General features: G+C 41.0%; 1 protein-coding gene across 3 annotated transcripts in view; it reads right to left on the bottom strand.

Moving 5' to 3' along the window:
• CDH20 (cadherin 20) overlaps positions 1 to 25234 on the bottom strand; it is a 199427-nt gene extending 174193 nt beyond the window's left edge. The window contains exon 1 of one of the 3 annotated variants that reach the window (XM_023647913.2): positions 24652 to 25234. The gene's annotated coding sequence lies outside the window, so the exon portion shown is untranslated. The remainder of the gene's footprint in view (positions 1 to 24651) is intronic. The other 2 variants (XM_070221119.1, XM_070221120.1) reach the window with 2 other exon arrangements.
• Positions 25235 to 25450: the final 216 nt, after the last annotated feature.

Below are 25450 nucleotides of genomic sequence, written 5' to 3'. Positions count from 1 at the left end.
ATTTACGCCCTCAAAAATCTTTAGAAGCTTTAAGCATAATAAATGAAAAATCTTTGGAGTAAGGAAAGTCGAGTCCCTCTATAATGGTCTGCAAAATGTATTATGGGGGCTGCACAAACGAGACAGACTAGGAGAGTCACAGCAAAGTCATTCACTATAAACTACCACGTTTGAATCAGGAACGAAAGTAAGACACTCAAAAATATTTGTATTCAAAGATTTAGAGATTTAGCTGACAGTAGAATGTGAAAATTGAATGTTTTAATTGTTTAGTTCACAAAGGATTTAGAGATGTTTGTGACAAATTATTTAATGTGTATGCTCTTGGACTTTAAGAAAGAAAAAAGTGCAGGAGCAATTTTTAATAATATCCCCTAGAAGACAGACAGAGTCACTCAGAAAAATGTGAATAAATTGTTCATGGCACAAATAGTTAGAATAATTGAAGGCAGAGGCTTATAAATGCTGGGGGAATGGACAGTCCAGTGCATATGCAGCACAATTGGAAATCATTACCTTAAATACATTTTATGACCAAGAAAATCATGCTCACAAAAGCCAACTAAGCAATATGGAAATTTAAGAAAATGTGAAGTGTAATTAAAAAATTCAAATAGAATCAAGCAGCATTATGCTAGCACTCATTTCAGAGTCAAAGAAGAGTGAGTAAGAATGCAGGGAAGAGGAGCGTTGAAAATTCAGGACTGGTCAGGGAAACTGTTGATTCATTTATTAAATGAATTAAATTGATTAAGTCAGAATCGAACTCTTAACTCAACCCCTCCCTGTGCTGGGTGCTGCTCAGGCACTGATGCAGCAGGGAAAAGACAGGAAAATCTCACTATTATGAGGTTCTATTCTAATGAAGGTAGACAATAGGCACATAAACAAAACCCATAAAATATTTCAAATATCAAGAAATGCTATGAAGAAAATAAAGTAACCACAATAACAATGAAAATGAAACAAAATAAGAGATAGAGGGTGACCGGAGGTGAGGTGCAGACTGTTTGACAGGGGATCAGATAAAGCTGCTTGTAGCAGTTGTCATACGTGCAGAGGCCTGACTCATGTGAAGGCATGGCCCATGCAGGCCTTTGGAGAAAAGAAGCTCAGGCAAAGGGAACAGCAAGTGCTAAGATCAAGAGATGGGGATGAGGAAGCCAGGTTTGAGGGACAGAGAGGCTAGCATGGCTGGAGCATGGAGAGTGGAGTGACGAGATGAGGAAATGAAGTAGCAAAAACCCACAACACTTGATTTTCTCCCTGCAATAGCCTTGTGACATTATCCTGAACAATAAGATGAGGACTCCTGGGTGGGGATTCTGGGAAAATGATTCCTTTCCTGATGAAAAGTGACAGACTCAGATGGCATGCAGTACTTTCATCCTTTGCTGTTTCTCTTCCTGCCTGCCTGGAATATAGACATACTGCCTGGAGATACAGCAGCGGTTTTGCAACTATGAGGATAAAAGCTACATGCTAAGGATGACCCAGCAGGAAACCAGAGAGAATTTGATTCCTTAACAACTTTGTTGTGCAGCTGCACCAGCTCTGTGCTGCCAATCTCTAGACTTTTTGTTACATGGGGGAAAAAAAAAATAAACCTCTTACTGGCTAAGGGTAAAGTGCTTCCATCTCTTGCTTGTTTAAGTGTTACAGTGTTTAAGCCATTATAGCTGGGTTTCTAATTCGTGCAGCTGAAAGTGTAAGTGGTGGGGGCCAGCTCATGTAGGGTTTATTTGCCACAGTAAAGATTTTTGCATTTTGTTCTAATTGCAACAGGAAGGCTTCAGAGGGTTTTAAGCAAAAAAGTGATACAATCTAGTTTATTCTTGGAGAGTGTTCTGTCTGCTGTGTGTAAATTAGACAGCAGAGAGGCAAGATGGAAGCAGAGAGAACAGTTAGAAAGGCTGTTGCAAGAGATGGTGTTGTTCCTTCCATTTGTTTTACAAGTATTTTGGTCTACTTACACCTTGAAAAATTAAGTGTTGTAATGACATTGCTAGTTAGGCTGTTTGACAAGTTCCTCTGTGTCCGGGAACATAGGATTAGGGGCTGCTCTGTGTGGCAGGTACTTGGAGACTTGTCAGCTGTGCAGGGATAGTTGGGTATCTCCTTTTAGTGTGCAGATCTTTCAATGAGGAGAGTTAATTGTGGTTATGTACTCTGGCCCCTGCCTGACCTAGCTTATCCTCACCATTGTAAATCGCCTTATTTTTTCTCTTGTTTGTTTCCCTTGCTAGGGATCATTGAAACATTAGCCAGAGCTGTCAGCCAAACTAATTGAAGGCCACCTGCCTTTAGGATCATCCTAATGAAAAACAAAGGACTTAGAAAATTGATCAAATTGGGTTTCTTAACTGCCTGTGAGTTGCTATAGTTTGGGAATTAAAAATAAGGACCAAAGTAAAATGATAACAGATATTAATCCTACAAATTATGGATTAGGAAATTGTTTTTCTCTATATATCTAGACTGCAGAGGAAAATAAGTATTTTCTTAAGAGATAATATCGTCTTCATTTTAGTACTATTATTATAGGTCAATAGAAGTAAAATTTTGTTGAAATAATATTTTGCTTATAAATACCTAATTACAAATATCTGATTTCAAGATTACAGAAAAAATAATCTGCATGAAAAAACTGGCAGAAGACATAAGTGGAGTAATAATAAATAGTGCCTTAAAAATGTCTTGAAACTAGAAAAAGTGGATTATACACACTTGCTACACATTGTAGAGATCCAAGAAGGAAGTGACAACTCCAAAAAGAGTTTATTTTAATTATAATTGAGACCTATATTTTCAATGGATATGAGAAGCCATCAGTGTTTCCATCTTAACTTATACCTAGCATTGCAAAATTTTAAACCCAAGAACTCTTGGGTTCAAGTCTGTCCATGTAAACTTCGAGGGGTGGGGTCACTTCTTAATCCTGCCCAGGTCATCCTCAGGGTTAAAGATTGTTTCCTGAATGAATGAATGAGGATTAAGCAGGACTTGACCAAGGTTCCAGGGCTAGAGGTGGAGCCAAAACTGTGTCTCTGTCTTCTGGTTTCAGTCTAATATTATTTTCTCATCTCTTTCCTTCAATCTTATGCTATGACCTTTATCTGACTTTTAGCTGCATTAGTTTATGGGACTTTCGTCCAATTTTTGCCCAAATTTATTCATGTTTCTGAACATAAAAATCCATGAAAAGGGACTTCATATAAATCTTTATTTTATTTTACTTTTATGTGGGTTTGGCAGTGCTACACTGTACTTGTTTTTGTCTTTACCTTTTTTAAAAGTCAGGGCCCATGCTCTGTGCTTTAGGGTTTTACAAGGATTTTGTTGGCCCAGTTGCTGTAGTTGAATGACAATAGTTCATGACCACTAGGAGCTGTAGGGTTCCTCCAAATTGACACTTTCACAAATAAAGTGATATGAGTTGAATAACTTTCCCAAGTAAAATTACTATGCGTTCATTCCTTTTGTTCAATTCTTAAAATGGAGCATCAAGTCATTGTTAGTCTATCATGTACAAGGCAGATTTTGTGAACCACTGGGATCCTTATATAACAATAAGGAAGATACTATATCCAAATTTTGTAAATTCATTTATTCTGCTCATATTTATCTAATGTATATATCAATTTTATTTCCATTTGTATTGTTTTCTTCTTTTTCATAAAAAAACCAAAATGCTGTGTTGATTCATCTGTTGAATGCTGAAACAGTAAGATAATTTGAACTTAAGTAAGACATTTTATTTCTCATGATAGCCTCATGAATTAAATGGAGTAATATGATCTGAAATAAGATATAATTTTGTCAACATATTAACAGGTTTTTGAAGGCTAGATCAGTCTTTTTTTTTTTTTTTTTCTCCCCAAAGCCCCAGTATGCAGTTGTATATCCTAGTTGTAAGTCATTCTAGTTCTTCTATGTGAGATGCTGCCTCAGCATGGCTTGATGAGTGGTGCATAGGTCCGTGCCCAGGATCCAAACTGGCGAAACTCTGGGCTGCTGAAGTGGAGCATGTGAACTTAACCACTCAGCCACGGGGCTGGCCCCATGAATACCAGATCAGTTTTAATCTGGAGGATGTCCTCTGGTGATAGTGCAATAGCTGTGGATGTGAACTTTCATGGATAAAATTCCATCCATCCTGGTGAACCTTGGATGGTCCTAGTTAATGCATATGTCTTAGAATAATTTTTTATAGCATTCCAGCTCTAGAAAGTGTCCTGGTTTGGGTGACAAATTGTATAGTACCATATTTATAGACAACATTTTTATCAACAACTAATGTGAAGTCAGAACTACTTAGAAATGTGTAGAAATGTATAGGATAGCCAAAATCATACTAGAATCAAAAATTAAAGATCTTGATAACTGGACAGATGGGATAAAATAGAAAAGATAAAATGTATTAAGGTTTAATGTTGGGGGGGTATTACCTTTAGATCCCCCAGAGTAATTATCTAAGTAGAGTACGAGGAAAGTTCAGCTTAGAAGCTGTTCATTCAAAAAAGACCTGGGGATTTTAATTAGTCAGATTTACATGCTGTTTGCCAACAGTGTGATGTTTCTAATCACACAGCAAGGAAGGCAGTGCTTCTCTTGCTGGAATAGTGGTCTAGACCTATGCTCCCCAACAGAACTGTCTGCAGTGATGGAAATGTGCCACATCTGTGCCGGCCAGTATGTAGTTACTAGCCACATGTGGCTACTGAGCACCAGAAATGTGGTGAGACTGAGGAACTGAAGGTTTAATCTTATTTAACTTTCATTATGTAAGTTTAAAACAGAATAGCCACATGTGGCTAGTGGCTACTACTGTACTGGATAGTGTAGGTTGAGATCAAGAGAGATCTCAGTGGGAGTTGGGGTTGGCAAACTGGGAATGGTGGTAGAAGGGTATTTAATAGGTTGTGTGCATTTGAAGGGCCATTTAATTCAACTAAAGAAAATTTTAATGAACATTAAACTATGTGCAAAGTACTGTGGTAGACACCATAGGGTATTCAAAAGCAAGTAAGGCTGTCTGTGCAATTACAGATCTTATAACGTCCTATTGAAACCGACAGTAACACAAGTAAATAAATCATTGGTGCTGGTATTGCCATATAAAGTCCATTTTATGGGAATCTAGGGGATGGAGAAGTGAATACAACCTGTGGATTCGTGAAGGTTTTGTGGAAGAAGTAGGCTTTGAAGAGTAGTCAGCTTAGAGAGATAGAGGTCAGCATCTAGATGAGAAAAGGCCCAGAGTCAGAAAAGTACAAAAATAGAAAGATGTGTCCTGGTGTGTGTTGTACGAGAAGGAATACTGTGGGAGAGCAGGTTTGTTTGGAAGCACATCCAGATGGTGGAGAGGCTAATACCACTCTGAAACTTTGGGCGTTGTTCTCTAGACAATTAAATGAATGTGTCTAAGTTGGAAATTGATGTGTCAGACCCTTCATTTGTAGGGGCACACATCGTGGAGGTGATTGGAAGTGAGAGAGCAATTGCTAGCAGGGTAACCATAGAGCAGAAACCATGGGCAGCAGATGAAGTTTCTAGAGTGGATGCTAACTGGGAGACCATGCTGCCTTTCTTTATATATTTGAAGAGCTGATATAACAAAAGTGATGAGGATTATTTTATGTAGCACTAGGACCGAAATAGGGTTACAAATATATGAAGGCAGATTTTGGATCAATAAAATGAGTCATTTTCTAACAATGAGAGCTTCTAGGAATGGAAGAGATACCATGTAAAATAGCAAGTAAGCCCTTGGTCACCTTAGGATTTTGTGCTGGGATGTTATAGAGAGTCCAACTGGCTTCTAGATTTTGAGATTTCAAACACTGATCAAAATAGAAAAAGGGAGGAGTTAGAGTTACTAACTTTCAATTTTGCCAAGTAAGACTGTTAAACACCCCTCCCCAACAAAACCTTATCATCTAGTATTATCACCATTTAAGATCAGAAAGGTCATTGCAACATCCCCAAAATAGGAAGAACATAATTTTAAAATGAAAAATGGCCGATTCCCAAGAAAAGATAGTGGTCACCCTGATTTCACCCCCACACTCCTCTCTCCCACCCTCTACGTTGTGTGCTATGCATCTCTGAGAACTTCAGCGTCCCTCTTCTCCTCTCTAGCCTGGTTATTGTTGATAAGCAATGATATTTAAGTTGAAATAATAATTAGTGTTTGTTTAACTCTGATAGGCAGCTAATGTGGCCCAGCAGCTGAGGTAATTATTATTTCTTAAATTTAGATTGGGAAAATCATTGCTGTTGAAACAGTATTGTGATAAGCCCCCAGGAATTTGCCAGCACAGTTACAGAAATGAGATGGGGGTCCAGGTTGGGGTGATGTCATAACTAGTACAGCGTGCCATTTATAACGCCTGCAGAAAGAGTAAAGAGAGAAGTACCAGCCACAAACAGCTATCACAGAGGGCGACACTTTCCATTTCTTTATCATCATAAATCATGACGCTTCATTGATGCATATTTTATCACAGCACTCTTGCCATATGTGATCTGAAGTTTCCGAGCATCTCCCCAGGGACCACAGTTACTGATATAGGTAATCAAGAATTCCTTTTATGCTCCTCTCAACACTGCCACAGCTCAGATTGAAATTAGCATCTCTTACAATGAAATACCAGTTGCTGTCACAAACAGACATGACAGCTGGAGAGAGAGGCCTGTTTATCCAGTTATTCTCACGTCTTCAGTTCATTATGGTTTATTAAGATGTGTACTGTAAGTTCCTGAATGAAGAGACACTGAGTGTTTGCACAGTGATTATCATTTGAATGGAGGCCTCGAGAAGCTCTTCTTAAATGGGGGTGGGGGTGAGGAAGGTCAGAAATCAAAAAGTCACCCTAATAAGCATGTGCTTGAAACTATAATAATTTATTCTCTCAAAACATGTCCTTTTGAGATGGCTTTTTCTCACTCACATAGTTTGAAACATTACTTGACATTGTGGAACCATTTTGAGAGGAACTTGATAACTGCTACACAACATGCATTGAGTACCTCCTATGTTAAAGGAACCGTGCTAGATGCCTCTACCTGTTATCTCATGACATAGGTCGTCATGACATCAATCTTGTGACATAGATAACAGGAGTAATTTTAAAGAAAGATGTCAATTTACATGGCCAAAGTCACACAGTTGTACATAGATTTAGGCATTCCAAATCTGCTGCTTTTTAAACCACCCCATATCACCTAAAAAATCATTTTTTAAAAAATTTGATTTTGCAGTTAATTTTGTTTGTTAGAGTAGTATAGAGGCAAACTACACATAGTCCCTATCTTCTTCTGATAATATTAGCAGTTACCATTTATTGTGAGTTCCCTACATGTTGGAGAAGGTGCAAAATGCTTTATATAGATAATCAAATTTAGTTCCTTTGAGATCGGCATTATTACTCCCAGTTTTCAAATTGGTCAACTTGCTCAGAGAGATGAAGTAACTTGCCCAGGAATTTAAGTAACTTGCTCAGGGAGAGTCAGGAACAGTGATAGAAAGCCAACCAGATTCCGACATCTGTTGGCTAAACCCTCAATCAATGCTAGGGCAGCTAATCATCAGATGGGGAGAACGACATCCACATCCACAGAAAGTGGGATGGGTTATGAGCAGTGGTTCTCAATGTGTGATCCTAGGACCAGCAACATCAGCTCTACCCAGGTTATCTGATTCCTGAGACAATGCACTGAACCATTATACAGTACTGCTATGTTGTGTCTCCCGAGATTTGTTAAGGAGTTTGTACTTCATGTTACAGCTAAAGTGGAATGACTAACAACTATTTGGTGTTCTCCCATCCCCACTCCCCCATCCCCAATGCTACCAAAACAGATGAGTTCACCTAAGCACCAAGATGCTTCTTAGTAGTGGAAAAAAGATTTTGAGCTGTGTCAGAGACAAACCAGATGCTAATGAGTCCCATTTCCTCTTCCTGGACACATAGGAAGAACATATTTCCCAGTCTCCCTTGCTGTTAGTTTGGGGTCATGTGGCAGGGTTCTAGTCGATAAAAGGCAGCTGGAAGTGATATATACCATTTTCATTACTGACTATAAAGCATTCTCAAAGATCCTCCATGCTTTCTGTCTTTTCTCCTCAGCTGACTTCAAGCAAAGATTTCTACCCCTAGGTGAGGCAGAGCCACAAGATGGAAGTAGCTGAATTTCTGAGTCACTTGGAGGAAAAAGACACGGAGGAAAAGCACTCAGAAGGACCACCTGATGTGAAGATGAACTGTGATATAAGTGAGAAATAGACTATCATTGTGTTAAACCACTGACATTTGGTGTTTTTGTTACAGAAGCTAGCAGATACTACCCTACCTACTGCTTACAGTAATGGCCTTGAGCCCTCACACTGCACCCTTTCTCTTTCCAATGCTTGACAAACTCCAGTCATCCACTTATGGTTCCTTTTGATCGAGGAATGAATCTTGCTGGGATTCACCCTCCATCTACGTAACTACTGTTGACCTAAATAAAGAGGTGAACTGAGGCAAGCTCAAAAAGATGAGTTTATTCAGGAATAGCAAAGGCAATGCAATTTGGGACAAGCAAACTTAGCAAGCTACAGGCAAGTCTATTGAGGGTTTGGGATAGGTTGCTTTATGGGCAGGGAATGTAAAGAGGGGAGAGTTCAGTTGGAGTCAGTTAAAATCAAAACCAAACAGAGATGTAGCTTTAAAACTTCTTAAGCAGACAAAATCAGTCCAGTCACATAAACAAGGCTCAATTCAACCCATTTTGTGAGACTAACCCAACCTGGGTCATCTCCCGTTTGTGCCTCTGGTAAAATTTCCCAAGGGTGATATGAGACAACCTCTGATCAATCCCCCATTATGCAAGAAAATTCCAACACTATTAGTTTTCTGTAAATCAGGTATTTATGGGAAATCGGTGTCTTACTCCTTAAGTTTTGTCTTCCTGAGGGCACATGCATGAGATTCTCCATATTATATCCTCCAGTTCTGTTTTAGATTGAAATTCTTTCACACTACCTTGATATGTCAACTCAAGACCCCTGGGAGTCCAGTCCTCGAACTAAGAAGATTATTGAAGGGAGTACAGTCTTATTAGAAGTTAAGTGTTCTGCTAGAAGAAGAGGGTAGAGACTTGGAGTCCAGCAATAATTGTATGCTAGAAATGTAAAAATGACAAAGGCCAGAACATAAAGCAGTAGAATGGAGAGAAACCTAGATTCCTTGGATATTTCTTAAGACGAGACAGCAATAGACATTGCTAAACAACATGAAATGCAATGGCCACCTACGCAGTACAGAGGCACTTTGGTGGGGCGGTGGGGGAGGGGAAGCACTGTATTGTACCAGCAAGAACGATGGCACGGGGGCCTAGAATCCAGTCTCAGGTTAGTCAACTACTGTGTGACCACTGGGAAAGTCACTTAAACTCAGTGGATTCAAATGGCATTCAAGGATGCCTTAATGCTTGAGTCAATCTAAATGTGGCAAATACCTTAAGAAGCTTTATTGGTTGAAATGTTACAATTACCGACTGAATGTCTCTGTCTCCAATTCATATGTTGATTTCCTAAGTCCCAGGGTGGCTATATTTGGAAATAGGAAGTAATTAAGGTTAAATGAGCTTATAAAGGTAGAGCCCTGATCCTATAGGATTAGTGTCCTTAGAAGAAGAGATACCAGATCTCTTGCTTTCTCTCTCTCTTTCTTCTCTCTCTCTCCCCACACATGCGCAGAGAAGACATCAGGTGAGTGCACAGTGAGAAGGTGACCATTTCAACCCAAGGGGAGAGCTCTCACTAGACACCAACCTTGCTGACACCTCGATCTTGGACTTCCAGAACTGTATGAAAATAATTTTCTGTTGTTTCAGCCCCCCAGTCTGTGTTGTTTTGTTATGGCAGTCCAAGCAGACTAAGACACCACCTTTGCCCTGACTCTGTAGTCATCCGTTTAAATCTTCAGCTCAAGTTAATTTGCAGAGAGATATATTAAATTATATTGTGGCAAGCTACAATGTAAGATTGAGCAAAAGTCCAATTTTGATTTTGTTTACCCTTCTTTTCTTTTACCACATATATGCGGTAATTTAGGAGTCTATAGAGCACTTCGGCCTAATTTGGGATGTTGCTGCATTTGGTTTTTATTCTTGGTTTGGAGAGATACGGCTTGAATGAACATGTTCTCATTCTCAGTGCACAGCCTCCAGGTGCTGAATCTGTAGAAATCCATGGAAAAATAATTGTCACTGTACTGCGTAGGAGTGAATCTCTAAAAAGCTCATGCTAATAACAGTGAAAAGGGCATACTTCTTCACACGGCAAAAACAGAATGGAGTCATTATGGAATCTGTAGGACACATTCATTAAGAACTCAAATTCCTTCTAAATGAGTCTATTTCCTGGATGTCTCATATTCATACATCTCAACCTGGGAAGACACATTCAGAGGACGACTCTGCTTTAGGTTCGACTTGTAAATGAGTATTTCAAACTGCTAACGGTTATTGAATTTCTCTAGTTTTTCTCGGGAAAGTGCCAATCTCCAGGACTTCAATCCACCTGTTCATTTTGGGTTTGGGCTGGATTTGCTAGGAGGAGGCAGATGGTGGAAGTCAAACAGAAGATTTTTTAGCTGGTAGGGCACAGAGAACAGATTTGCCAAATGCCACCTGGTGCCTGGAATTCAGAGATGGAGGCCGTGGTTAGTTGTTCTGGTAATTCCGATGTTTCTCACAGCCACTCCTAAAGAGAACGCGTTTCAACTCCTTCAGTCTTCAACCTTTAAAGCTCAGCCCACATGCAGTTTAAAAATAAATTTACTTTCCCCAACACACCACAAAACTACACCTAGATTCCAGGGAGTAAATATAAAATGGAGCTATTCATATTTTTTAAAAGCTGAAAACCTTTTCCTTTTTCCACACAATTCGACTTTACTGCTCCCTCGCAATGCCCTTCCTAACTTTCCTTTTCCTCTCTCAGCTCTAGTTGTGCCCTTCTGCCCCTTGCTTTCCACCTTTGCAGCCCTTTCTTTCCAAAATGGCAGTGACCATCCGGAGTTCTCATCTTTGTGTGGCTGTGGATCAGACAATGAGCTGACGGGAGTGTGGACTAAGAACGTTCCCAGCATCGAGCTGACACGGTGGAATGCTTCAGGGGTGTCATGAAGCATCAGGCCGTGGGCATTGATGAGCTCCCACATTCAGAGTAGGGAACTCTGTGCCAAAGAAAATGAGCACATCCAATCTCTGCTTTGAAGAAGTTATGACTCATGTCAGAGGGAGAGAAAATATACACCTGAGACAACCACCATCACTGGTGAGAACACCATCAAACATGGTGCACGAATGTAATTTAACATAGGGCAGGGCATCAGAGTCTTGGGGGGTTGGCTAGAGAAATCTATGGCTAATCGTTTGAGGTCTCATTCAAGAGCAGAAGTTTCGAGCCATTTTTTAGGAAAAAAGGATCAGAGATCATTAGAAATGTGGTTTCCTCAAGCAGTAGGGGTGACATGAGCAAGGCTGTGGCAGAAATAGTTTCTAAGAGTGGAAGAGTAAAGAAAATGATGTTTTTTGGTGCAAAAAGTACATACCTTCATTTAAAAACATTTGTTGAGACCTAAAATGTTCCAGTGGACCAAAGAAATACAATATGAAAAAGTTGTAGCCAGGAGAAGGGTTGTTGGTAGATGGCTCTGAAAAAATGAAATAGCACATGTGAAACTAATTTGCAGAGGCAAGGCACCTAACACCCAGGAAGTCTATTTATTGCTGTAGGCAGCAGCTAATGAAACTATGTTGGGTTCTTTAAATGCAGAGAACACTGGAGGGAGGACAATTGACAATAACTGGCCAAAAATACATCATGAATTTTAAGAAAACATTAGCAACATGTCCAACTAAAAAGGAAGAATGTTGTCTGTGGAATTTCTCAAAGTCTCCAAAGAGCTACATAGGGAGTTCCCCCTCCTAAATGATATTGAGAAAACTCTCGATTATCCTGGAGGGAGGCCATATGAGGAGAGGGTAGAGAAAAGACATAATGTGGCTGCTCCAAGGAAAAATCATTATTTCAAGTTTATTGACAGCATCTCATCTCCTTAATTATAGCTTTGTTGACAGCTATTCACTTTGCATGCACAGAATCCTTTTGAAACAATTCATATTCCAACTTGCCTTGGAACCAGAGAAACATTTAAGAGAGATGGTGTTTTTGTTTTTGTGTTTTTGATAGTGGTAAACTGTCTGGGCTCTGTTAAACTTGGGGTTGTGTTACTGGGGCAAAAACTTCTTAGGTTAACCATCTCAGTACCTCCTCTCACTCCTTGCCCTTCATCCTACACATTTATAAATTCACAGGAGCTCTAAGGGAACAGAAAGCAAGAGTACAACCAATGCACCATCAGGTTATTTGGCGTGTGCAGAGAAAAGTCAGCCTAGGACTGGTCTGGTGAGGATGGCCCACAAGCACCCAGGGCAGGTAGGGAGGAGCTGAGCTAAGGGAGGAGGGGCAACAAGACACGTTTCTAAGCTTGGGCATCTAGACTTCACTTACGAGACTTCCTTATCTTTTTAAAAACTGAATTGCTAGATCCCCGCCTTACTTGTATTCAAGTCAAAGGCCAAAAACACTTCGCTAGTCAAGTATAAATGATTTTTGATTATTTACAATTTCATATAATCCTGACCTCTTCTGTCTTCTCAATTAGTGTAGATAATGATGATTGAATTAAACTATGCAATTTAACCTCATATCTACCTAGATTTTCCTTTTATGCCAAGCCTCAAAGAGAAATGCATGTCAAACTTGCATTTATTTTAGTATTTTTGTGTTCCTTGAAAAATTCTACTTATACTCATAAATAAAGAATACCTGTCAGAAGCTATGCTTTTCAATTTTTTAAAAAACAATTTTTTTCTGGGCTCCTTCTATAAATTGTTTGTCGTTCAATATGGTGGTGACTTTTTAATAGTTACCTATTTTTGACACCTTCAATTTGGCTTAAATATTTCTTTTATCCAGCATCAAATGTATGAAAGTTTTCCTTTTATCTCAAAGATGCAGTAGTTATCTTTGGTATCTTCTGTAGGACATTAACAGTGGTGGGGTTGGGATGGGGAAGGGAAGGTGGCAAATCTCTTTAACTTAAAGGCTACATAGCCTAAGGAAATGAACTCCTAATGATGACATTTCCTCTCTACCCTTGTGATAAATAAGGCCATCACTTAGTGGTCATTCTTTTTTTCTCGTCCATACATCACTTACTCCAGCCTCAGTTTTTCAGATCCCTTAGCCAGTGACTTCTCAAGGTGCCAAGACTTAAGACCAGCTACGCTTCTCAGAACTATAATGAGGGTAGAGATTGATGCCACATGGGTTTTTACACACCTTGACTGAAGGAGCTTGGAAGTCTAGGGTCAGGTACTGGCAGCAGCATTTGCCTGGTACATTCCCCAAGGCTTATATGATATTTCTTTCTCAGGTCAATTTCTAATTTATTTTGTCTGAATCCCTTGAATAACCTATCAGATCCTACATTCTGGGTAGCTCACGTGTGATTGAAGTCATGCTTTCATGGCTTTACACGCTATGCTCCATACTTCTTCGAGTTATAGAGATGTTTCCCATGACTCATGTTCATTTAGGAGACATCTTGGTTCTTGATTTAGAATATTTCCCACCATGAAGTATATCGAGAACACGCTTTTTTATAAAGGTTCCCCACTACAGAATAATGTAATAATCTAGGGAGAAATCTGCGAATAAAACACCAGTGTGCTAATCTCCATTCCACTTCACAAAATCATTTAAACATTCTTAAGCCACAATTTGATGTGGCAGAATGGTACCCTGATGAGTAAATGTTGGAAGAGGCTCAGCAAGGCAGTTATTTTAGACATGTGCCTGGGTGGGCTGTGAACATAGAGCACAAGACTACTTCATTAGCAGCAGCTGACCCTGATCATCGATAGATGAAGAACAGGCTCTTCCTTGGTGCTGTGAGCCACAGGGTCCAGGGAAGCCTCCTGCTTTTGGCGAAGCAGCCGCCCCGCAGAGAGCTGTGTAAGGTGCCATTTTAAGTCCTATGATAAGTGTGTGGGCCCCCTCCTACCACCGCCTTGATGCTCTGCAAGAATGATAAACATAGAATTATGGATTTCAATAAGCGCTGAAGTGCATGTAAGCACCAGGGCAGCAATAAGTTTCTAAAGCAAATGCTGAAGTGTGTTTTAAGTCTTCTGCTGATTATTATCTGGAATGGTGGGAATGAAGCAGCACTGCCTAAGAATAGGAAGCCACCAGATTTAATTTGCAAAGTTTGAAGTTATCTTCAACTAAATCAGAGTTACAAATAGGCTGCATTCAGTGCTCTCTGGGAGAATGGTTTGGAGATTTTCAGTATCTTTTTGACTGAAATAATGAAGGCAGAGAAAGTAGTTTTAAAAATCAGTGTGGTTTTATGAACTATCCAACAAGATAATCATATGACAGAAGATAATCCAACAAGATAATGGTGATCAGAAGAGAGCACAGTCTCTAATGATATAATTCTCTAAAAAAACTTGACCAGTAGAATTTCCTAAATTTGTGGAAATGAAAGTTATCAATCTTGTTTTCACACTAGTCCTTTCAGCCTGGAGGCCCGGGTTCTAATTCTCTAATTTTCAGAAGAGTGTTTGAAATGCCATTACCAATCTTTCTTCAATAGACGTTTTTTTAAAAACCTAAAAACCCTATTTTGCTCATTTACTTAAAATTGACTCATAGCAATTTGCACTATTTGAAAGGAGCAACATCTTGGATAAAATAAAATAGCAAATAATTTTTAAAATGGTGTATTTTAGTCTTTGGAAGGTGTCTTAGGTATTTGCATTTAAATAGCCAAATGTCTCAAACTCTAGGAATTGCCAACATTTCCAACAAAATAGTGCATCCCTCCTGAAAGGGCAAGGTGGTGTGCTGTAGCAGTCATAAAACAGACTTTGTAACTTTGGACTGACTCAGGTTCAAATAGCAAGGCTGGAAGTACTAGCTGTGTGATCTTGGACAGGTTACTTAACTTTTCTGTGGCTCAGTTTCCTCAGTTACAAAGTGGTGATGGTATCAATTCCTACTTCATGGGGTTCTTATCAGGAATAGATGGGATAACACTGGTGATGTGCTTTACACAGTGCTTGGCACATCAGAACTGATTCTTATTCTCTATGGCACAAGGGAAGATTCTCACTCCTGCTTATCATCTTTACCCCTATGCCTCTGAATATGTGGGTTAGAGAAGACAGAGATCTGGCTTTTATTAACAGAATTACACAGAGTAGTTTACAAGGTCAACAATAGCCTATAAGGAAGAGTGCATATACACTGAGGGCTAGAGAGCACCCTGCAGACTGTCTGGTACATTCTCCCATCTGTTTGGGCTCGGACGCCCACAGGCCAGTCATCTGCATGTTCCCCTCTGATGACTGAGAGCTCACTGCTCCCCAGGGGAGCCCGCTCCAGGGTAGGACAATTCATCATTAGGAAGCTTATCATTATGCTGGGATAAAATTTGCTACTCTGCAGTTTCCATTCAAGGGCCCTGGTTCAGTTCTCCATGGCAATGTGGAATAAATTTATTTTCTATTTCACGTGAAGATATTCCACATTCTTGAAGATGACTATTATGGTCCCTCTAAATCTTTTATATGTCAGGTCTGCCATTTTGAAGGCCTTCAACCACTTGTCTCATTTGAAAGGCATGTTTTTGAGCCCCTCATAGGCTAGTGGCTATTTTTCTGTAGACCTGACTTGGGTACAGCATGCTGAGTGGAACAGAACAGGACATCTCAGTGCACCCTGACCAAGACAAGCAAAGGCAGGATCAACTCATCCCTGGAAAAGAGTGGGTATCAAGGGGCCTGAGTTTGCATCCCAGGTCTGTCTTTCCTTAGCTGAGAGAAGGCCTGGGCATGCCACTCACCACCACATGGTATGTTTTCCTCACTGGCATTTGTTCATGTTAAATTTCGTTGTGTTAGATCTAGCTTATCCTATCAGCCTTTTTCATACTATTTATTTGTCTAATGAATTATCTATCCCTTCTGATGTCATTAAATTTATAAATATGATTGGCATACTGTCATGTGCACATCCATGCCACTAATTAAAGCAAAATGTATTAAATGTCGAGTCCAAACAGAACCCTACAACAGAGCATTCAAAATCTATACTAAGTTAACCATAATTTCATTAATTTATCAAAGAAGCATTTATTGAGCACTGACTATATGCTAGGCACGATGTTGGCTTCAGGGGATATAAAGATGAACAAGAGAGTTCCCATCACTGTCCTCCTTGAACCTGGAGTCTAGTGGATAGTCTATTAATTGGTATTTTGGAGCACTGTGGTTTAAAAATTTTCTAACCACTGTACTAATCTTTGTTGGCACAAAGATATAATCACAGCAATCTCTTGATCACCCTGTTTGGGTCCTAAAGGAAACTAGTTTAGTAGGAACAGACTTGATATTAATGAAAGCATGCTTGACAATAATTTTCCCCCCGAAGTTCTGTCTAATCCTTTTTCCCCACAAATCATCTATAATGTGGGTAAAATAATAATGAGAATTACCTTTATTATTATTTGGAAAATGGATGACCTATCTTTAAATTGAAAATATGTGCTTTGATAAGCAATACATTGAGGTTGAACTTTGCTCTATGGCAATGGTTCTTGATCAGGGGTAATTTTGCTCCCTAGGGGACATATGGCAAATGTCAGGAGACATTTTTTGTGTTCACAACTGAGTGGATGATGTTGGCATCTAGTGGGTAGAGATCAGATATACTGCTAAACATCCTAAAATACACAAGACAACTCCCTTTTCACCCCTCCAATAAAGAATGAAGAATTATCTGGCCCCAGATGTCAGTAGTGCCAAGGTTAAGAAACCCTGTCCTAAAGGGAGGCAGTGTAACTGTGTGGTTAGGACTACAAACTTGGAGCCAGCGAGTCCTGGGTTTGAAATGTGGCCTCGGTAACCACTTAACCCTGTGCCTCAGTTTCTGCATTTGCAAAATGAAGGTGATAACAATACTGACTTCACAAAGAGGATTAATGAGGTAATGCATGCGAAGCACTCAGCACAGCACGGTGTCTGGCACAGAGGCAAGGACTAAACAAATGGGGGTTATTTTTATTGCTCTCTCTGCTTTGCCTGTGAATGTCACACATTTTAATTGACACAAGCGAACTATATAGATGTATCCAAAGAACTGGAGAGCACTTCTATATCATGAAGAAATCTGTTGTTTTCCTCTGTTTAAAGAAACAACCGATTTGATCTCCAAATGTTCACCAGGCCTGTGAATTCCGGGATGATAGCCTCTGTGCCTACTGCCTGAAGTATTCCACAGAGATGCTGAACTGCCAAATGGATTAATTTTTTAATGACTGTTCGAGGATTTTATTTCCAAATATGAGTTTGCTTCATATTTTTAGACGGAAATAAATGTTCCAAATATTCTGGAGATGAGAGCATAGGCTAAGAGTAAAGGTAGACACAGCTACACTTAAAAACTATAATGTCAATGAAGATCTACTTTGCTAGATACTATTTGCTTTAAATACAATTTGTGGTGATATTAATGATAGTACCAAAATCTTATTTAGTATTTATTGATAAGATAAGCATCTTTGGTAGTTCTTGCCAGTTTGTGCCGAGTATGGGCACAGATTTAGATTCTTATTTAATATACAATAATAGCTTCCATGACACATGCTCTCAAGTGTGGCTGCTTCTTTCAGTGATGATGGTGCCTTTGCAAATTCATACTCCAGATAAGGCCTTGAATGCAGGGAATCAAGGGACTTGACAAAGAGAGATTTTGGAATTTGAATTGTTTCTTGCATTAGAAAATGAAGATAAGGGAGCCTTTGGGGCCTGTGTGTTGATGGGCACAGAGATGGCTGTAATGTCCAGTTGGTTCCCCTCCCCCCATCATAAAAGGTGACAAGTAGGTGATACTGTCAATGTACATGTCTATTCAAAACAGTTGCATGGAAAAAGAGTTTAGATCCAAGGACTGGTGTTCACTTCCATCTGTTTTGATATTCCTATCAGTGCTAATAATCTTTCAAATTAAAAACACGTATTTGGTTGCCTTTAGAAATTACTTCTAAATGAAATTCCTTTAGCCAACTTCTAATTAAATTGCTAAGTGAAATTACTTTTGTTGATTTAAAAACAAATTATGCTATGTTCATCAATTATTCATAATATGTACAAATTAACCCCATATTAGGACTTGATAAGGGGTTCAAAGGCATTGACTTTTTAAAGTGAAATAAAGTAATAATGAATATGATATAAAGTGTACACTATTCCTTGGAAAATATTATGTATACAATAGCTTTAACCACAGATTTTTACAAATACATCTAAAATACTTAGGCTCAGGTGCACACTTAAAATGTCTATCCAACAATCTACACCAGCTACTATTGAATAAACTGTATTTTAATTTATTGGTGGAAAGTGGAAACCAAAGTTTGGTTCCATCCAAAGATAGCAGCCAGAGAACAAGAAAGCCACACTGCACATCTTTCCATGCTTTTTTGACCACAACCTTAATGCTAATCCTAGTAAACAACTCTCTCTGGGAACAAGGGGTAATTGAATCTTCATGCTAATTCTATCCTAGTTTTCTCTTGACTACTAGCTCCCAATTATGCCAACGTATTACACTATGTACTGTTCTCTAGGAAGACACTAAGACCACCTTGTTCATTCAACTAAGGTCAGACTTAAAAGAAAAAAAAAAACAAACGTGCATGATTTACCTATAGACATTTTAGTTCCTTATGGGCATCTGTTTTTCATTTTGGTGGAAGGTTAACATAGTTTGTTTTAGTGATAAATCAGGTGCAGGAGCAGATAAGTTTAAGTGTGTTGGCCACAAGTAATCTCAATGTAAGTTTCTGTCCTCCTACCAGATGTGGAACACAGAGTTGCAGTTTCACGGTTGGGCCTGACCATTTGGTCATATGTCAAACAAACTTGTATGACAACCAGATGTAGGCATTGCTATGGAATGAAATTATTATTTTATTAATTACCCTTTAGTTAGCTGATGCAGCAGAGAACATGCAGCCATTTAATCATAATTAGTCTAATACTCAGTACTTCAAGGGTGGAATCTGTGTGACGACTTGTGACTAATAACCATTTGGTGAAGTGCTATCTTTATTATGAAGAGATACTATGCATTTTTAACAGCCCATACAGGCATAAACACATTCAATATTTAGGTAAAAACAATAAAAAAACTGGAAAGCCTTTAAAGTTTTTCCTCTTTTATTACTTCCCTCATACCTACACCAGACTATTGCCAATGATTGTTACTATTGGTCGCAGGCATATCCTGCCAGTTTTGAGAAAGAATCTGAAGTAACAGAGACGGTTCAAGTATTTGACTTAAGGTATTATAAATCCATCTAACTTGGAAATTTATTAATTCAATTTTATTTTCCTTATAAAAAATGAAATCAACACATATTTATTGAGAATCTACTATCTATAAGATTCCACCTAGGTGCTATAGAAGTATAAAGAAATATCTGCTCCATACACGATACCTCTTTACTGTTAACATGGTCATAGCATTAGTCAGAAAAAGCTCTAAACTTTTGATTAGATTGTCAAACATTCCTATAATAGCAAAAACACCCCCATTCCAGGCAATGCTGTGCACGTCTTTGACATCTGTACTTTGCACGGTATTTTCCGTGAGCAGCCCTCACTGCTTTGGAAGAAGAAATGAGTGGTATTGTTTGTTATGACTTTACTTTGCATATTTTTAAAAGACCTAACAGTTTATAGCTTCCATTACTCTTTCATTGTAGTTATTCACTGATGTAGTCCCATACCAAATGTTCTCTCTTTTATGATTCCTTAAACTTAAAAAAAAAAAATCACATTTATCTTGAGGGGAATTGGACCATTTCTGTTTTGCGTTGCACTTGAGTAATGCTTTGAGTTGAATATTCTTGGGGTTCTAAAATTAAGTTAATCCATATGTAATTAGGAACGTTCTTAACTAGACAGTCCTGGTTAGCAAGAGATTGGCAGATTATTCTGAAAAACTATTTAGCAAACCATGAATAGCAATTAAATGAGAAAAGGCTAAATTTCTCTTTAAAATGGGTTGTTGCCATAATTTACTGTGGCAATATGATTTTCTATTTTTAATTGCTGTAGACGGTGCATTTTGTAAAGTAGACTTTTGCCTTCGGAAAGCTAGATAGTTCCGTAATTTTGTATGACTTATGCTTTTTAGCAGTTCAGTGAGTATTCTGCCTTGGCGATCCCTTTTGATTCATGATGGATAAAAGAAACTAAAGGTTAGTTTATTCAAAGATAGTCTTGTACTTCTTAAACAAATTGAGACAAAATGAGTATCTTGGAGAAACTAAGTATTTCTCTTTATGAGACTTTATGACCTTATGTAATTTATTATGCTTTCTTTATAACATAGTGCTTTTATTCCCAGAATTATTATACTTAACATTGACACTTAAAGATGTTCCTTTCTTAATTCAAATAATGAGAATTTTGCTCTATATTCCATGTCAATAGCAGGATTCAGGGAGGGTTTGAAGCTGATGAATACACGCACCGTTCTTCCTTTCCCCCACCCCAGACACCAAGTCCTTCATGCTCTCTATAGTCCCTCACTCATTTCTTCATTTGCAGAAGTCATTTCAGAAGGAATTTATGACAGTGTCATCTTTTAGTAAATAACAATAAGTCACAGTTTATGGTCTATAATAACTGTAGATGCTCAGCTGCTTAAAGTCACCTTTATCACTTAAAATACGTTTTCTTTTGTCTCCATATTAGTATGAAAATACAGAGGAGGCTATTTCTTCAATTAAATGTGAAAGATTAATCACTAGGCAATTTGTTTCACAAGAGAAAATAATTAAATGTCAAAAATGGAATATTTACCTCTCAGACCTTATATGCCTGTGAAAAAAGTGTTGGAGAAGCACAAAAATCTGGTGCTATTTGCATATATTTTGATTGAGCTGACATTAAGGTTTGCACCTAACTAAAACCTATTAATACTGAAATTACCTAATCCATTCATTCCTACTATGGTTTCCCATGCTGTTTTTAGAAGATTAGCAATTTTGTCTACAATAGATCTCAGATCTCCACTGGTCCCAGTGTTCTGAGGATATGAATATGCACTTTCTTTTTTGAAAACTAACCAGGATTTTCCAAAGTACCATCACAATGAAACAAGATAAAGTGATGTATTACTTTTCTATTTCCCCCTTGCTCTTATTTTTGCTGCTCTGCACTACTGATTGCACCACCACCAGATCAGAATGAACAATTAACTGTCTAATTATTCTAGTCACACCAGCCCACAATGAAATCTTTATTCCGTGTTTACAGCAATCTTTGGCAGAGACTGTCTTGCTGTTTCTAAACTAAGAAGAACTGCCCTTTGGCACTTCTCGGCATCAGCTGCCTTGGTTTCAGCCCTGGGTGCCAATAATCAGACTTCTTTTTCTTCCAAAGTGGACATTTTTTTTTAGGGTGAAAAGACCTATTCTCATCACTCCCCCATATATTCTGGCTGATTTATGTTCTAGCCACTGCAGCTCTTCCTTCCGTATCTCTTTACATTTTTCCCCTCTCCATAGAACACCACCAGGCAAAACCCCATTTTAAGTCCAAAACTGTAAAAAATGCTTAACCAAACAGTGCTCACTACTATGAGGGAAAGAAAAATACAACTACTGGTTTATGGGTAGAGGGAAGTCAAGGAAATCCCTCCTGCTTTTCTAAACTGCTAATTTTCTAGCTCAAAAGGCATTCAATACCTTCTCCACCAGGGGAAAACATATCCACTTTTCAGTGGCTCTCTTGATTACTTCCAACTATTTACTTAAATTCGCCAACAGCTGCACGTCTTTGAGAAGCCTCAGAACTTGGGGAATATTTACAAATAGATAAAGAGCTGAGAGAGTCCATCTGAATCTCTTTGAAATGGCAAGGGGAAATTATTGCACTCTATAGATCTGGGTAAAGAAGTTAACACCAACCCAGAGATAAGAGGGTTCACCAAAGGGAGGAGGGAAAAACACCTTTGTTAGCCCTTTTTGGACCATCTGATTGAGTCCCTTTCCTGAATCTGAGAGCAGAAGACAGCCAATGCTGGGTCTGTTGCCCTACACTGCTTAACCATTTTTCCAGAAGAACATTTCCCTGCTCTACAAGGATGATGGCATCTTCCCACTCCAGTCTCCAAACCCTATGTGACAGTTCCCCTAACAACCCTTCCCTCTCGCCTCTCAGCCCCCACCACTTACTACATTCTTATTGCCTTTCCTGTGAGAACTGGCTCATAAAATTTTACAGGGGAGAAAGGTAGAAGGGGGCGTTTCAGTAGTATAAACACTGATTAAATTCCCGGGCAACTCTCCCCAAATGAAAGATAATTTTTCTACAAGTATGCATGAGCATGTCAAGAATGCTAAGTCATTTTTATGTTCATACTTTTCTTCTCCATTTTAATCTTACACTGCCACATGGCACACATGCTAAAAATGGATCTCCTTAACCTGCAGTGTAGCAAACTTTTCACAAAACATTAAAATCGCGTATTTTGTAGACTGTCCTTTCCCAGGATGTTCAAAGCATTTTTTGGATACAAAATCAGATCATCTCAAGACAAATGTCCTATTAGAAAGGCATGCTGCTTGTGCATTGGCAAATAGGGAAAATCAGAAGCACCGGAAAGGAAAGGTCACACCAAAGTCAGTGGTAACAGCCGAAGTAGCCTCTGAGAGCTTGCTTCCAATTTATACCACTTCCCACTTGCTCTTCCTTTGCCTCTGTTTTCTCTGGCAGGAGGGGATGTGGCCCGCCAGGGGGCTTGACCTTACACCCTGTACTCGGCTCAACTCTGACATGCTGTTCTCCCACTCTCTTGTCTTGTTTTCTGTGTCATCAGTTGGGCAAGCCTGCGCCCTGGAACAGCTTTGACCAGGGGCGCGAGCCAAGAGGAGGCAACGGCAGGTGCCCTTGTGGCTGCCTCCAGTGTTGGGAACTGAAGCCTGCCCGTGGCAGGTAACATGCCCAGTAGGACAGCAAGGGTCACACTAAGAGAAAAATAAATGTCCAGATTGTATAAATACATGAAAGGAAAAAGCTAGGTCAAGTATGGGGTTCAAGATTGGCAATGCCTGCACAGTTCTGAGCCAGAGGAGGCTGAGGAAGGCAAGCTGATAGAAATTTAATATTCATCCATAGCTTGGGTGCAAGCACGTTAGACAGGACTTCTTGTGGTTTTTGTTGTCCTTAGGTAGATCCAAATTCCTTAGCTGGGTCCCTGACACTGCCACGGCTCTGGGGGGTAATTTCCTTTGGTAGAGATACACATCAGAGACTAGAGGGGGTCAGGGGACATTTTATTTGCGGAGTGGCAGATTCAGTTTCCAGGCGACCTATAACAATCAAGACAAAATCCTTCCTGGTGTTCGTGCCAATAACATCAACAGCATTAATAACAGTAACAATAATGGCAATAGTAATGACACAGGAAACTCCGAATCTACCAGGCGACCAACCCCTCAGTGCTCTGCTGTCAGCCCTCCTACTCTCTGCCTGGTCTAAGGAGAGAAAAGGCTCTGGCGCTGCCTCGGGGCTGCCCTCCAGATTCCAGCCCCCACCCCCGCCCCCGAGGTGGATCGCCAGGCAGAGGCTTCTGCTTCAGCCTAAGTCCAGCCCCACAGTTTCTCCTGTTGCTAAGGGCAGGTTGGGACTCCGCGGTAGGGTTTCCTCTACAATTCTGCAACTTTCACCCCATCTGACCCCCTCGCCGCCCCCTCACCCCGGCTGTCCCCGCACGGCAACTACAACAAGCAAAGCCCAAACAACCCGAGCGCAATTCAGAGCTTTCCCTGGGAGTGTCAGGGCCAGGAGACAGGAAATCCGGGGAGCCGGCGATGTCCGGCAGGTGGCGGGGACGCGAGTCATCACCACATTCTCCTCCCACAGCCGAACTCGGGTGGGGACACGGCGCGAGGCGCGGACTGGGATCAGCCCCGCAGGCGCCCGCGCCTCCCCGGAGCCTTGGTTTCTGGTCCCGCTTCCCGGCGCGCATCCCCGCGCGGGGGACGCAGCCGGCCCTCTCCCCTCGGCAGCCGGAATGAGGCGCCGCCGCCAGCGGGGCAAGCGAGGGGCGAAGACTGGGCCGAGCGCCCCCGCGAGCCGCGCTCCTGGGTCCCCGGTCCCCATCCCTCGGCGCGCGCCGTCCCCATCCCTCGGCGCGCGCAGTCCCCGCTGCCAGCGCGCTGCGTCCTCCGCCAGCCCCGCTGCGCCCCAGCTTCCTTCTCTCTGAGAGCAGCTCCCCAGCCCAGGCAGCCCCTTCACGTCCCCTTCCCCGCGAAGTCCGAGGAAGTCCAACTCCGGCCGGCTCGCAGGCTCGCCGTGGCCGCGGCTAGTTGGGAGGAGAGCGCAGCGCGGAGCAGGACGGCGCGCAGCGCCCGGAGGCGGCTTGAGGATGGGCTCCCGGCGCCCCGCGCCTCCCGGAGCCCGGGAACAAGACACGCGGGGCCCCACCCGAGCTCTCCGCTTTACCTGGCAGGGCCGCTGACTCTCTGGGGACGTTTGGTCCAGACTCGTCCGGGGCGGGCGTCCAGCTCACATAGCTGCCTCCCACACCGGGCAGCCGATGTCCCTCGGGTCCCTTCGCCCCCGCTCGGTGCTGCCCCCGCCCCCCACCCCCCTACCCCCTCTGTCAAAAGTGTCACAGCTTTTCTGCCTTCGGATATTTCGCAAAGTCCGCGCAGTCGCCAGGAGTTGGGCGGCAATGGCAGGCGCGCCAACCCCGCCGCTGCCTGTCCCGCCTTCCCGCGGCGCCCTGTGCTCGGCCGGCCGGGGAGAAGAGCCACCTCGTCGCGGTCACCGTCCCCCGAGCGCGGCGCGCGGTCCTCTTCCCCTCCCTCGCGCCTTCTCTAGCCTGAGTGCCTGCCGCCTGCCTGTGCCACGGGTCCTCATTCCCCTGCTCATGAATATTCTGACAGAGGCTAATGCCGTTGAAGTAAATTGAATTAGCCAATTGGTGCCAGGAATGTGCGCTCCTTCCTTCTGAGGAGCTGTCTGGAGCCCCAGCAGATGAAAGCAATTAGCGTCCGGTTGGCACCCTGTGGTTTAGATCAGTGAGGGGCAAAATGGGTTAATTCTTTAAATGCAGTTTAGATACCGTATTTAAATGTTTAAACTCTTTTATTGGCTGAGAGAGTAAGAAAATGTTGAGGGGGTGCGACAAGAAACCGGGTAGGTAGGCGTAGGGGGGGCGTATCTATCCCCAAACTCCCCCTCAAGTTGAAATGACTTATTCTGCACAGATTATGGATTCTGGAAGAGGCAGTTGATG

The sequence above is a fragment of the Equus caballus genome, chromosome 8 (assembly GCF_041296265.1).
Source record: "Equus caballus isolate H_3958 breed thoroughbred chromosome 8, TB-T2T, whole genome shotgun sequence".
Taxonomy (NCBI): Eukaryota; Metazoa; Chordata; class Mammalia; order Perissodactyla; family Equidae; genus Equus; species Equus caballus.
Note: the sequence above shows the minus strand (reverse complement) of the source record. Positions and strands in the feature narration are given on the sequence as shown.